At 39.3% G+C, this 14,239-nt stretch overlaps 1 protein-coding gene across 3 annotated transcripts in view; it reads left to right on the forward strand.

The window, feature by feature from the left end:
- ACSL3 (acyl-CoA synthetase long chain family member 3) overlaps positions 1-14,239 on the forward strand; it is a 72,902-nt gene that overhangs the window by 10,387 nt on the left and 48,276 nt on the right. The window contains exon 2 of one of the 3 annotated variants that reach the window (XM_023642422.2): positions 10,856-10,913. The exons of 1 other annotated variant lie outside the window; for it this stretch is intronic. The gene's annotated coding sequence lies outside the window, so the exon portion shown is untranslated. Of the gene's footprint in view, positions 1-10,855; positions 10,914-13,871; positions 14,007-14,239 lie in introns of those variants that run through there. One more of the 3 variants, XM_070269338.1, reaches the window with a different exon arrangement.

The following is a 14,239-nucleotide window of genomic DNA, read 5'->3' on the forward strand; positions in this document are numbered from 1 at the left end:
TGTGAATAGTGCTGCAGTGAACGTAGGGGTGCATATGTTACTTTGGATTGTTGATTTCAAGTTGTTTGGGTAGATACCCAGTAGTGAGATAGCTGGGTCGTATGGTAGTTCTATTTTTATCCTTTCAAGGAATCTCCATACTATTTTCCATAGTGGCTGCACCAGTTTGCATTCCCACGAGCAGTGTATGAAGGTTCCCTTCTCTCCACACCCTCTCCAACATTTGTTATTTTTAGTATTAGTGATTGTAGGCATTTTAACAGGGGTAAGGTGGTATCTTAGTGTAGTTTTGATTTGCGTTTCCCTGATGATTAGTGATGTCGAACATCTTTTCATGTGTTTATTGGCCATCTGTGTATCTTCTTTGGAAAAAAGTCTGTTCATCTCCTCAGCCCACCTTTTGATCGGGTCGTTTGCTTTCTTGTTGTTCAGTTGTGTGAGTTCCTTATATATTATGGAAATTAACCCCTTGTCAGATATATGATTTGCAAATATTTTCTCCCAATTAGTGGTTTGTCTTTTGGTTTTGGTCCTAGTTTCTTTTGCCTTGCAGAATCTCTTTAGTCTGATGAAGTCCCACTTATTTATGCTTTTTTTTGTTTCCCTTGTCTAAGAAGACATGGTATTTGAAAAGATCCTTTTAAGTTCCATGTCAAAGAGTGTACTACTTATATTGCCTTCCAGGAGTTTTATGGTTTCAGGACTTACCTTCAAGTCTTTTCATCCATTTTGAGTTTATTTTTGTATATAGCATGAGATAATGGTCTACTTTCATTCTTTTGCATGTGGCTGTCCAGTTTTCCCAACACCATTTATTGAAGAGACTGTTTTTTCTCCATTGTATGTTCTTGGCACTTTTGTTGGAGATTAGCTGTCCGTGAATGTGCGGTTTTATTTCTGGGCTTTCAGTTCTGTTCCATTGATCTGCGTGCCTGTTTTTGTACCAGTACCACACTGTTTTGGTTACTGTAGGTTTGTAGTACCTTTTGAAGTCAGGGATTGTGATGCCTCCAGCTTTGTTCTTTTTTCTCAGCATTGCTTTAGCAATTTGGGGTCTTTGGTTGCCCCATACGAATTTTAGGATTCTTTGTTCTATTTCCATGAAGAATGTCATTGGGATTCTGATTGGGATTGCATTGAATCTGTAGATTGCTTTGGGTAGTATGGACATTTTAACTATGTTTATTCTTCCAATCCATGTGCCTGGAATGTCTTTCCATCTCTTTATGTCATCATCTCTTTCTTTCAATAATGTCTTATAGTTTTCATTGTATATAAGTCCTTCACCTCCTTGATTAAATTTATTCTTAGATACTTTATTCTGCTTATTTTATTTTTATTGGGATTGCAGTGATCCTCATTCTGGACCTTGAGTTTGGCCTTTTTACTGTGACACTAAAACAACAGAAATCTTTTCTCTTCTTGTTGGAGACTGACTTGATCTCTGGACTTGGTACCTGCTGTTTGGGGAAAGAGCAGGGTCGTTGAGTTCTAAGGTGAAGCAAAGAGTTTATTTAGTTCCATAGAAAATCAGAATGAACCAGAATGAATTACTCTTAAAAATGTACTTGACAAAATTTTAACATAAACAGAAATTAACATTAATTGAAATTAAACCACATGAGCCATAATACATGGAATCATTGGTTTTTAAATATTCACAATTAATATTTTCCTAAGTAATTTTCGTTTTGTGTTGTAACTTTCCATATTGCTAGTGTGTTAGAGTCTAAGAATTTATAGTCATCATTTACTCTGAAACTGGGCCTGACTTGGAGACTGATGCATATTTAGACAGCAGAGCACAGTCCTTAGAAATTCAAAATGTTAGTTTGTATATCACTTTCTGAGGCATGAAAAGAATACCTGTTCTATGCAAAAGCATCTTGAGATGGAAGGGTTGTGGGAGGTAGTGGCTGGCTGGGAGTGAGGTATGAGGTCAAGCGGGATGCTCAGGGGACCCCTGTGTAAGGAAAGAGATTGATGTGGTAGAGAGGAGTGATGAGGGCTGGGGCTTTGTGACCACACTGTTGCTTGAATTGCCAAACCTGGTTCTGCCTCTGGTTTTGTGGTTTTGTGACTATAGCAAATTACCCTCTGAGCTTCAGTTTCTTTAAGATAAGGATGGTATCTAGTCTTGCAGGGTACACTTGCTCCAGGGTGTGCATGCAACTCATCTCTAAGGTGGTGGAAGAGAATGTTAGAAGTTTTATTTATTTTTTAAAATTTCTATATTTTATGCATGATCTGAGGTGTTTCCAGTATGCTAGAACAATTGTACATACATACAATATCAAAGGTACACACATTTGGAATGCCAGCAGTTTTTACCAAAAGGAAATTGTGATCCTTAAAGTTTAGAGACTGAACTAGTAGGTAAAAGCTGGGCCCATGCTTAGAGGCTTATTAGTTTGAAGGCAGCTTTAGAGATGAATGAGTTTGGGAAGGGACTGAAGAACTTGGGTTAGCTGGCTCTGTCTGGGAAATGAAGGAAGGCAGTTGGACTTAGGAAGTGTGTCTCTGAAAGTTCATTTGAAAAACGGTGGACAGTAAAACTGGCGTGTGATGATTTGAGTTAGTTTGTGAATATCTTATTCTTAACATATATGATGTGTTAGAAGATCACGTGGTAGATGTTTGGATGGGATGTAACCCAGAAACATGAGTCGCAGTATTGAGAATTGCTCTTGATGCATGGATAGTTTACCTACAGATGACTGAGAGCTGACTGTGTGCATGTTTAAGTTAATAATGTTTATTTATATTGTATGATGCTAGAGGACAGCCATGTTAACTATAGGGGAGTAGTTACAGTTTTGTGTTTCTTGTTAATTTCAAATTGCTTTACGAAATAATAAATTATTTGCTGTCTTTTCTTTTTAGGTAAGTCTAAAACAGTGTGTTGCTTTTGGGCTCCCTAAGGGAGGGAGAGTAGCATGTTTAGTGTGTCCCTCCACTAAGAAGAAAGCTCGGAGGACAGGGGTATTCGTGTGTTATTCCCTGATGCACACCCAGCGCCCTGCGTGTAGAAGACACTCATATTTGTTGAATGAATCAATCTTTGCATCCCCGTCGCCCAGCACAGTAATGGGCATGAGATATTCAGTGAGTGTTTATTAAATTGAGTTGAAAGATTTGAGCATAATACCAGAAAAATTTTCAAAAGCCAACCACCTCATGTCAAAATAACCTGTGTATACTTATTAGTGGGAGCCCAGGAACGCTGAAAGAGTAGACTTAATGTTGATAAAGTATGCATTCAAGTTGCTAGCTTGTTGAGTAATGTGTACAGATATAATTTAAAAACTATGTGATAAAAAAGGCAAGAAAGTGTGATGCATTGTCTCAGGCCAGGCCAACTGCCTGTAGTACTTTGATATCATAACCTCGTTTCGCCTTCTCTGTAGCCTTTGACGCTCCTGACAATGTTCTCATCGACCCTCATGTCTGCCTTTGGCTTCTAGGACATTGCTCTTGGTTTCTTTACCTTTCTGTTTGGCTCTTACTGTGTCTGTCCTTAATCCTTTTGTCTTATAACTGAATATTCTATTTTCGAGGGATTCATGGTTTTGACTCTCGTATGGAAAGAGTCAGTGATGACTCTAAAATCTACATCTTCAATTCTGTTTGGCGCCCCAGTCCTGTATTTCTGACAATATTCTGAATATCATTCTGGTCATCCCCACAAACTTAATGTCCAGACTGTACTCATGCACTCTCGAATGTATCTCTCTTCCTCCTATATTCCTCATATCTGTTGCAAGTCACCCATTCTCCCATGCTAAAAATGTTGACATTAGTCTTCAAAGATTACGCTTTACATCTGCCCATATCCTATTGGTTTTGCCTTTGAAGAGTTTCTGCAGTTGGTCCTGCTGCTTCTGTATCTCCTGCCCTGGACTCTGGACCTCTTCACCCTTCACTTGAGCTGTTGTAATAACTATACACCTGGAATTCTTTCTGGTTTGACTTCTGTGTTGACCCAAGTAATCATTCTGAAAAACAAACTTGGTCAAATGCCTTGCTTAAAAATCTGTCTCGTTCTGTCTGCAACATGTTTCTATATTCCATTTCTGTTTCTAACGTCCCCCATATTTCCTGTTTTCCAGCTGTCTCAAGCTATGTATGAGTCCTCATTCCTTGCTCATTCCTGTGTCTCTATGGTGGGCAGGAGTGGAGGCAGGAATCTGCACAGAGGGACTGATTGGGCCCTGTCTGTGGGACCAAGGAGAATTGCACATGAGGCTTCAGCTGCGCCTTGAAGGACGAGTTTACTTTGGCTGTCCTCTCAGCATCGTTTAATTCTCTCCCATTCCATATCCCAGTTCCAAGTTCTGGAGAGAATAGGTTGGACCAGCATGTCTATATTTTTGAGACAGGCCTCACTGGTCATAGGCACTGGATCCCTGTGGATGCCCATGCTTGCCAGAGTCTGCTAGGGTAGAGATGGGAGCACAGTGACATCACCTAGTTTAAACAGAACCAGCGCTGCTAGCAGTCACAGGCCAGCCAGCGTGGGCAGTGCAGGCTGCAGGGATGGAACGGGAGATTGTTTATGATCAGAAAAGAGACCCAGGCACAGCTCCTTTTTGGGACATGGTTGCTGGGAAAGAGAGGATCGCTAGGCTGGTTGTTTGCTTCAGGGATCTGCTCATCTTTCTAGGACTTAAATTCAGCCATTGGCTCAGTTCTGATTTTTCTTTGATGCTGCTTAATTTATTGAATAATCTGTCTTTTACCGGCTGATCTGAAATGCCACTATCGTCAAAGATAAAAGTCCCATGACCATTTCTTGTTTTTAAATTCTACACCAGAACAATTAGCATTAGTTTCGATGTCTAATAGGGCACTAAATATCCTTGTTCTTAAACATTATTAGCTAATCTTAAAATATTTTCTTCTAGGTAAACTTTGGAATTCATATATCAAGTAATCATACAAAACAAACAAGTAATAAAGTCCCAGTAGGGTTTTAATTGGGATTACATTTGGTTTATAGGTTAATTTTGGTGGGATTATGTTTATCCTTTCTACCCAGGAACTAGTGTGTCTTTACATATGTGCAGGTCTTTAGCGTCTGTCAGTGGCATGTTATACATAACATACATACATAGATACATATATGTTTAAGGTGTTGTGTACAGGAAGTATTTTAAAGTTGCATTTGCTGTTCTAAGATCTTTTCCCTTTTCATTTTCTAACTGGTTATTACTAGTAGATAGGAAACTGTTGATTTCTTTTATTTACCCAGTATCCAGATATATTTTAGTGAATTCTACCACTCTGGTTGGATATTTTTCAGATGATTCTTTTGGATCTTGTCAGACAGCCAGTTATCTGCAAATAGTGGTGATTTTTCTCTCCCCTTTTCCGGTGTTCATCCTCCTCATTTCTTCTTGTCATTGCATTACCTGGACTGCAGTGCTGTCCACAAGAAGCGCAATGAGAGCCACAAATGTGAGCCATGTATGTAATTTAAATTTCTAGTGAGCATATTAAGTAAAATAAAAGGAAACAGGCTAAATTAACGTTAATATAGTTTATTTAACCCAGTATATCCAAAATATCATTTCAACGTGTAATCAATATAAAAACTATTAGTGAGATATTTTACATTCTTTTTTTCATACTAAGTCTTTGCAGTCCCACGTATATTTTACATTTAGAGCGCATCTCTTTTTGGACAAGCCACATTTCAAGTGTTGAGCAGCCACGTGTGGCTAGTGGTTACAGGGCTAGACCCTTCCTAACAGTGTACAATAATTAGGGTCATAGCTGGCCTCGTTGTCTTGTCCCTGACTGTCATGGAAATTACCTTTGAGTGTGAGTTTGCCTTTGGTTTCTGATACATCTGCTTTTATTAAAGAAGTTTTCTTTTGTTTCTGAGTAAGAAGTACCTTTTAAAGTTAATTATTGATATTTACCCGCCTCTAGGCACAGAGCTGCTAAAACCCTTGGAATTTGCTAAGTGATACGAGTGTCTTTGTTTTTCCTAAAAGCTCCTTTTGCTCACACATGAGTTTACCTTAATGAAGTGACTGGGGGAGGGGGGGCTGTGGGGTCCCCGGATAGTTGGAGGATGAGGATGGTTGCCTGAAAGACTGAGAGATCTGAGGGTTTGCAGCTCTCAGATCAGCTCCACCCTTGACCTCCTGTAAGGGTAAGGGGGCTGGAGACTGAGCTCTGTAGAAACTCTTGAATGATGAGGTGCAGTAAGCTTCCTGGTGGTGGCAAGTCCTGGTGACACGTCCACCTGGAGAGGGCTTGGGAGCTCTGCATCCCCTCCGCCCCTATACCTTGCTCTGTGCACGTCTTCCATTTGGCTCTTCGTGAGTTGTATCCTTTATAAGAAACCAATAAACATAAGTAAAGTGTGTTTCTGATTTCTGTGAGCTGTTCTAGCAAATTATTGAACCTGAGGAGGGGATTGTGGGAATCCCTGGTTTATAGCTGGCGGGGGATATGCAACTGGTGTCTGAAGTGGGGAACAGTCTTGTGGGACTGAGTCCTGTGGGATTTGCGCTAACGCTGGGTGGTTAGTGTCAGAATTGAATTGTTGAACACCCCGTTGGTACCTGGGGAATCAGAATTGGTTGTTGGTGTTGGAGAGCACCCCAATTCCTGACAGTGAGCCATCTTTGTACTGTGGAGTAAGCCATGCTTGGTCAGGGTGTGTCATTCTGTTAACTCTGCTGGATTAGACGTGCTGATATTTGAGGATATTTTTCTCATACTTGCTAGAGAGATTATCCTATGTGGTATGGCAGATTTTGGAATCAGCATTATACTAGCTCTTGTAAAATGGATTATAAAACAAATCAATTCTGGCTTTGAAAATATTGTCTTTAAAACTTTATCAAAGGAATATGTGCATACAGTGGAGGACTTTTAAAGTAATTTCTTAGCAGTGTTTGTTAGTGGAATGTAAGTTTTCTGAGTCCTTGCATGTCTATATAATATAATTTGTTTATTCTACCTGTAGTCGATCAGGAATTTAGCTGGGAGTGGAATTCTAGATTAAAATTCATTTCCCTCCGAACTTTGAAGGCATTGTACGTAGCCTTCCAGTGTTGCTAAGACATCCCATGCTAGCATGATTCCTGTTCCTTTGTAGGAAGGGTGACTATATATCCTGGTTTGTTTGGAACACTCCCGCATTATATCTTATAGTAGCACGTGCTTTTATTCTGAAAAGTATCCTTGTTTGTTGGTCAGCTTTATTCGTAGGTGACCTGGTTTTTGTGTTTGGGAAGCTTTTAGGATATTCTTAGACGTGGTGCTCTGGGAACTCACAGGGCTGTGTCTAGAGGTCAGTTATTTTTCCCCCGTTCTTCTGCTCAGCACTCAGCAGGCCCTTTCAGTCTGAAGACTAGGTGTCACCATCAGCTCTGGGTATTTCATTCCAGAATGCTTCAGTAGTCTCTCCCTCTTCATGCTCTTTGTTATTTCTTTCTGGAACTCCTTTTAGTATATCTTGGATCTTTTGGACTAATTCGATACCTTATTTTAAAAAATCTTTGACTCTTGTTCTCTCCTTCTTTGCTTTTGCTTTCCTTTCTGGGATAATATTCTCAAGCTATTTTTAATATATTTATTGGCTTTTTAATTTCAGGTGCTATTATTAATTTCCAGGAGCTTTTTCTTATTTTTCATGCTTTTGTATAGCATCCTATTCCTGTTTCATGGATGTAATAGCCTCTCTTACCCCTTGGAAAATATTAATTACATAAACATATTTCAAGTTTCCCCCTATTTCCTATGTTGTCTGTTTCCATTGAGTTTCCTTTTCCCTCCTTTCTTTTTGTTTTTGTCTCTGTCTTTCGTCATGGTGGTTTTTCTCAAATATCTGGTGATCAGAACTTCATCTTCTGTCTGGATTTTTGGTTCTGATACATCTTTCTGTTTCTGGTTTATTTTTCCATCAATAAATTGACAGCATTGGCACTAGATTTAATATTACGGAACAGAGATCTGATTATGCCATCCTCCTGCATAAAAATCTGGGTGGCTCTTCAGAGCCCCGGGTAATGTCTGCCACGTAGCACTTCGCACGGGTGGTGTACAGGGCAATGGCCTGAGGAGCTGTGTTTGTTACCTAGGGCGGCTGGAAACAACGGATATTTATTCTCTTATGGTTAATAGAGGCCAGAAGTTTGAATCAGCATCAGCGGGCAGAATTCACGTGCTGGCGGGGCTGCACTCCTTCCGGAGGCTTGAGGGGAGACTCTGTTCTGGCCTCTTGAGCTTCTGGTGACCGCTGCGTTCGGTGGCATCACTCCAGTCTCCGGGCCAGCGTCTTCAGATCTCTCTGCCCTGTCTTCACATTGCCTTCCTGTGTGTGCGTCAGTTCTCCCACTGCCTCTCTTTTGTAAGGATGCTTGTGATGGCATTTAGGGCCCACTGGATGATCTAGGAAAGCCTCCTCAAGTACTTAGAATTTTCTTAAGTTCTTTTCTCATATACCTCTGTGCTTTTGCTAACACTGTTGTTATTGCCTGCACTTCCCTCTCTTCTTGTCCACTTGGCCAAAATATATGGGTCTTCTCAACTTATAGTCACCTTTCCTTGACGTTCTGTTCCCCTCCTAGACAGAGAACTGCGTTTGCTTGTTTTCTTAATAAGGTCTGTGTACTTCTTCACTAGTCTCTGCCATGTCCGAATGATCTGTCTTGTCAGTGTCTACCCCTGGAGTAGGAACTTGGCGATACTGTTGTCTCATTGCCAGAATGAGAAGCTAGGTCTGGAGCCCAGCAGGCATGTAGTAAATAGCTGTGGAGGAGATTCAGCATTTACTGAAGGCCCAGTAAATACTAGGACCTGTCACGTTGGACCATTTAATTAACAAAACAAAACAGGGTAAACTAAGTATGCACACGTGCCAAAGTTTCTCCAGGGAAAAGGTCCTCGAAGGGATTTTGTCAGGTCCTATGAATTTACATTTTCAGCTTTTGCTGGATGCTACCTAATTGCTCTCCAGAGTGGCTGCACTTCCCAGCAGTGCCCCAAGCTGTCTTGTTTCCTGTATCCCTGACGATACTTGTGATTTTTGTTCCATTAAAAAGAATCTGATGGGGGAGGAAAATGATACTGTTTTAATGTGCATATCCTTAATAACTAGTGAGATTGACCATTTTGCTCCTGTTTAATGGACATTTGGAATTTTTCTGAGTTTACATAGCCCATTTTTTCTATCGAGTTGTCTTTTTTATTTATAGTAATTCCTCAAATATGGATATGAATTGTTTATATACGTTGTTGTCCTAATTTATATATGAGGAAACTGACACAGGAAATAACAAGTAAGTTTTGTAAGATTTTTTTCCCCCCAGATGGACAGATGGATGAGTAAAGGAATGAACTTGTCTAAAGTCATAGGTAGTAAGAAACAGAGCAAGGATTTTGCACCCAGATATATCTGGTTTTTAGGCCTAACCTTTTTGTAGTCTATCTGGCTGCCTGGTAGAGAATGAGGAAATAAATAATGAGGCAGTAGTGTGCTGAATTTTGATTCAAAAATATGTTAGCTCTGCTAACTAGCTCTATGACTTTGGGCTGATGTTAATATATTTTTTTAAATGACTGTAATGACAGCTAACATCTGCTTCATAAATGATTGAGAAAATCATTGATAATGTATAAAAGTGTTGTATACAGAGTGAAATACTGTTTGTAAGTCTCAGTAGTTATTCTTCTTGACCACCAAAATGTGAATACATTCAATATACTTTTTAAAAAGAATTTTGGATGTCCTTTTTTTTTAAAAAAAAACAGACTATTTTTTAGAGCAGTTTCAAGTTCACAGCAAATTTGAGCAGAAGACACAGAGATTCGTGTCCACCCCCTGCCCTCTCATTTGCACAGCCTTCCCCACTGTCAGCATCCTACGCTAGAGTGGTACATGGATTACAAGTGGGGAGCCTCCCTTGATGCATCAGCGTCACCCAGATTCCCTAGTTTATGTCAGGGTTCACTCTTGGTCCTGTGCATTCCATGAGTTATGACAAATGTGTAATGACATCTAATCTACCCTTTTAGTATCATACAGACTAGTTCCACTTTCCTAAAAATCCTCTGAGCTCTGCCTGTTCATCCCACTTTTATCCCTAACCCTTGGCAACTGCTCATCCTTTTACTGTCTCAATAGCTTCGCCTTTTCCAGAATGTCGTATAGTTGGAATCATATGTATGTAGTCTTTTCAGATTGATTTCTCTCGCTTAGTTATAGGCATTTAAGGTTCCTCCATGTTTTTCGTGGCTTGGTAGCCCGTAGCCCATTTCTTTTTAGCGTGAATAATATTGAATTGAATCTGAATAATATTGCTCTGTCTGAGTGTACCACAGCTTGTGTGTTTCCCTGCTGAAGGACTTCTTGGTTACTTTCAGGTTTTGGTAATTATGAATAAAGCTGCTGTAAACATTCACGTGCAGTTTTTCTGTAAACATAAATTTTCAGTTCATTTGGCTAAATATTAAAGAGCACAATTGCTGGATCATGTGATAAGTGTATGTTTGGTTTCATAAGAAACTGCCAAATTGACTTCCAAAGTGGCTGTGCCATTTTGCTTTCCCACCAGCAGTGAATGAGAGGTCCTGCTGCTCCACATCCTCACCAGTGTTCCGTGATGTCTGTGTTTTGGCCAGTCTCATTGGTGTGTAGTGGAATATGCTTTTTCAGTGAAAGGTTGCATGATAAAATATCATTTGCTAGTGTGATAGATGGTGTTTATAGAAAAACTCGGCAGAAGTTTTCCTGTGAGGTTTAGAAGTAGAACTGTCTCCAGGAGAAGGGTGACATTGGCTCTGATTAACCAGACTACGTGTAGTAATGCTTGTCCTCATGTGTTTGTTTTGACAGGTGTTGAAACAAAGGCGCCTATCCTGAAGGCACTAGCACCTCCTGCCCTTGTCAACTGGTAAAATGCTTAGTTTTATTACAAAATCTTTCTATTTTAGGCATAAAATGTATTAAGTTAGAACCAAGTGTGGCTAAACTGTGAAAGAAAAAAATTTCAGATTTTTCCCATTCTGTGATTGTAGAATTATGGAAGTTATGAGAAGGTACTTTTCATACTAATTTTAATTCCATACAAACCCATTGGAACATTAAGCCGTGTTATTCAGCAGTATTATCTACCTTCCTTTCCTCAGTTTGCATTTCATTAAGTACCTGTGCCAGAGTTTGAGCTCAGCAGCCTCTTTTTTTTTTGGCACCTGAGCTAGCAACTGTTGCCAATCTTTTTTCTTTTTTTCCTGCTTTTTCTCCCCAGATCCCCCCTGGTACATAGTTGTATATTTTAGTTGTGGTTCCTTCTAGTTGTGGCATGTGGGATGCCACCTCAGCATGGCTTGATGAGTGGTGCCATGTCTGTGCCCAGGATCCGAGCCGGCGAAACCCTGGGCCACTGCAGCGGAGCGAACTTAACCACTCGGCCACGGGGCCGGCCCCTCAGCAGGCCCTGTGAAGTTTAGCACTAGTTAGACTGGTATTACCGTTTCACCACGTGATGGTCATTTAAAATTTGGGTTACTGTTATTTTAAATTTCTGACTGGACATTTTAACAGAAGTTGTGCAGCAGTGGGCGTTTTGTTAATCTACGGAAAGTTCTGCGTGTCCCTTACAGTTGTCATCGGGTAAAATCTAGTACAGTTTTATTCTTTCCTTACAGTACTTTGTGAAATTTTGGGGCAAGAGTCGAAGGATCAAAGGATCTGAAAGGTTTTCGCAGTCTATGAAATGGAAGTAAAGTGGTATAGAACTGTTACAAGGAAGAGTGTGTGTTGGCAAAGTGCTTTGAGAATATAAAGGCAATAAGCATTTTACCTGTTAGAATCATGATTGTGGACATCATCTTTTCTCAGAAGATCATTCCAAAATCTTTGTCCACAGGAGTTGAATTTACTGATCTTTACATTTTCTGCTGATTTTAAAAAGAAATTACACAAATAATATGTTATTAAAAACTGTAAACAGTGTAGGGGTGTGTAACTGAAAGGGAAACTTCCCTGTCTGTCCGATTCTTTTGCTAGGAATTACTTAGAATTTGGAGTGTGTCCTTCCAGGCCTTTTAGGTATGTAGCTAAGATTACCATTTTTTAATGCAGCACGTGTGATGCACACAGGACTATGCCTTGCTCCTTGGTGTGCCTTCGCTTTGATTTATTTTAGACATTTCTTTGCCTACGTCTTCTTAAGGGATACACTTGGCCTAGATCAAGAGTGCTTTGAAGTGACTAAGTAAATACGTTGTAACAGGGTACTTTCTCTACAGATTTCTTTTAGTGATTAGTGGGTTATGGAAACCCCTGACTTTGAATTTCTAGCTAAGAATGGATCAACAGAGTTTGGATTTATAATGAAATTGAAATGGCAGAGATAATTTACTGAATACTAAACAATAGGCATTAACTAGTAAGGCATTTATGTAAATGACTGCAATTAGTGTTGCCTTTATAGAGGGTCAGCCAGATAGGGGTAGACGGAGGAGTGGTTCTGGAGTTTCAGTGCATCTGTTCTGAAGGGAGGAAGGAGGTACGTGGGAAAAAAATGGTACGGCAAAGTGACAAAGGTCACTTTGTCTCTCATAATTTTGCCTAAACTTGATCAGGTATCCAAAAAGAGGAAGGAAATTTTTTGTCATTTTTATGTAGGTTAACTCTGCCATGAAGTAAAGGGAATTTCACGGACTTTTTGGGGAATCCATTGTTTTGAGTTCTAAAACTTAGAACCCCACCTCTTCATGTGTGGGAACTGCCATATTCAGAAGTCCTTTGACTTAAGAAATGATGTAAACTGAAGCTCATTCACTTGTGTGCTTGTCCTTTGTGTAATTGTTGGATTGAAGCATTTTAAACTCCTTAAAAAAATCTGGAGAAGCTATAGAGTTTTATTTTAGTGTTATTTAGTAGTCTGTCTAAAGATGACATGGAGAATTTGAGAGAGAACATTAATAAATAGAATTGTATATGAATAAATTTAGGCTTTTATTATAGCTGTTATATAGTGTTTTAAATCTGTGTTACAGATTCACAGCAAGTTCATTACTCTTATTTTTTTCTTGGTGTTCAGTTATTTTGGTTAAAAAAGGTATATTCTGTACGTGATTCTAGTAACTTATCTTCAGATATTTTATGGAGTAGGCCAATTTGATGGCCTCCAGGACTTGGTCCCTCATCGTGAAGATGCAGTGCTCCACATTCAGAGGGAGGCGCAGTGTCGTCTGTGCATCCAGCCCTGCGGTAGAGAGAGGGGTCAGAGTGTTTTCCTGTGTCTATGAACGTGGTCTGGTTGAGGAGTTTGGGAGGAGATGGGGACAGCAGGAGGTTTGCTGCTCTGCTCCCTTGGCTCAACTCCCTTAGAGTTGGGCCAAGTATTTCTCATAGCTACTGGTGGGGGATTCCTTTTTCTTGTGCTTTCTATTTTTAAAACACAATCTAGTTTTTGAACACTTAAGGAAAAACTGCAGAGGTCAGAAAACTGGGCACACTGGAGAATGGAGGCGAGGAGAGGGAAGACAACTATTTGTCTCAGTAGCTTTTCTTTTAAAACCTGTTGTTTAGGAAAAGCTTTACTAGTGGTAAAATAATTGAGAATTTATGGGAAGAAGAAAATATTTTATGTAAAGAATTAAAAAAGGAAAAAAAATGAATAAGATTATATGAATAAAATAAAATACAATAAAGGACTCAATATTGATTAAAGGATATAACTGCATGTTTAAACCTTATTCTTAACTATTTTAATGTTTAGGTAGTACAAATAATGAAGTTGATATAATGTTAGTTGTGATGCAGGTAATTTCTCCTGTAGTTATATGTATTCCCACAATATATTTGTAATTTCTAATTATATTTGGTATTTGCTTTTTCTTAAGTTTGTTTTTAACTGATATGCCAAGATACAGCTAAGAAGGGCTTCTACAGTGAGGAGGGAAATGGAGGAAAAGATAAGAAAACATCTGAGGAATCTCACTGAGCAAGTGATAAATCCTTGAAATGAAGAGAAAAGGTATAGACTTAGATTGGATAGTCTTAGATGCAGAATTATTCTAAGCTGTTGTAGCTCTTAGTCATAGATGAGGTAAACATTTTAAAAATATCTTGAAAATCTTAATTTAGACACTTGAATCTCTTTATGTTCTCAGAGGCTAGACTTAACCTGAAGAACTGTCTTTTCTTAAGCCTCATATTTACTTTGTTATAAGCACGTTTACTTTTGCTGACATATTTCATATGTTTGGA

The sequence above is a fragment of the Equus caballus genome, chromosome 6, assembly GCF_041296265.1.
Source record: "Equus caballus isolate H_3958 breed thoroughbred chromosome 6, TB-T2T, whole genome shotgun sequence".
Classification (NCBI taxonomy): domain Eukaryota; kingdom Metazoa; phylum Chordata; class Mammalia; order Perissodactyla; family Equidae; genus Equus; species Equus caballus.